At 35.8% G+C, this 693-nt stretch overlaps 1 protein-coding gene across 2 annotated transcripts in view; it reads left to right on the top strand.

The window, feature by feature from the left end:
- The window catches only part of acot18 (acyl-CoA thioesterase 18), a 56,755-nt gene extending 56,062 nt beyond the window's left edge, over positions 1-693 (top strand). For both annotated transcript variants that reach the window (XM_062996596.1, XM_062996588.1), the window contains exon 11: positions 1-693. This exon is cut by the window's left edge and continues 960 nt beyond it. The gene's annotated coding sequence lies outside the window, so the exon portion shown is untranslated.

Below are 693 nucleotides of genomic sequence, written 5' to 3'. Positions count from 1 at the left end.
TTGGGTATAAATGGAGTATCCAGTAAAGGCATAGTGGGTCCAGGCTGGCAATTTTTTTGGATTATTCACACAAATCTGTTTGGGAGTTTAAGACAAGCACTTGCATGGATTTTAGGTATTTTGCCCTCTATAGTGCAAAATTTCAGTGAACAGTTTGGAAATTTTAGAGCAATTCTTGTGCAAAATGGGCAAAAATAAAAAGCAGAAATCAGTGATTGCTTCATTCTTTAAGTTGCTTTTCACACCCTGTCCAGCTTCGCTGGAATTAAACTTTGTGTAAGTAAAGTCAAAATGCATTGTGTATAAATCTAATATGAATACGTGCACTGCAAGTGTATTAAATAAAAATAATTGTGGTTGAGTCCTGGTCCCTCCTTCCCTTCACACACACACACACACGTATATGCACACTGTAATGTAGAAGTGTGGTCTCCAGCTGCAGGTGGATGGATTACATCCTGGATTACAGGATGTTCTGCTTTGTATAATCAACAACTGAAATCTGTATAGAAATCTCTCAACACTACTGAGGAGGTTTCGTAATGCTTGTCGATTACGTTCTAATTGGTAGAATGAAGTTCTGGTGTGATGGTATTATGATTAACATTTTGCTGAAGTGCCAATTATTTATGTATATAAATCATGTATTGAAATCAGATCATTCTGAATTGATTAAAATCTGATTAATGATGA

This window comes from Trichomycterus rosablanca, chromosome 1 (genome assembly GCF_030014385.1).
Source record: "Trichomycterus rosablanca isolate fTriRos1 chromosome 1, fTriRos1.hap1, whole genome shotgun sequence".
NCBI classification, from domain to species: Eukaryota; Metazoa; Chordata; class Actinopteri; order Siluriformes; family Trichomycteridae; genus Trichomycterus; species Trichomycterus rosablanca.
This window is presented reverse-complemented; position numbering and strand designations above follow the sequence as displayed.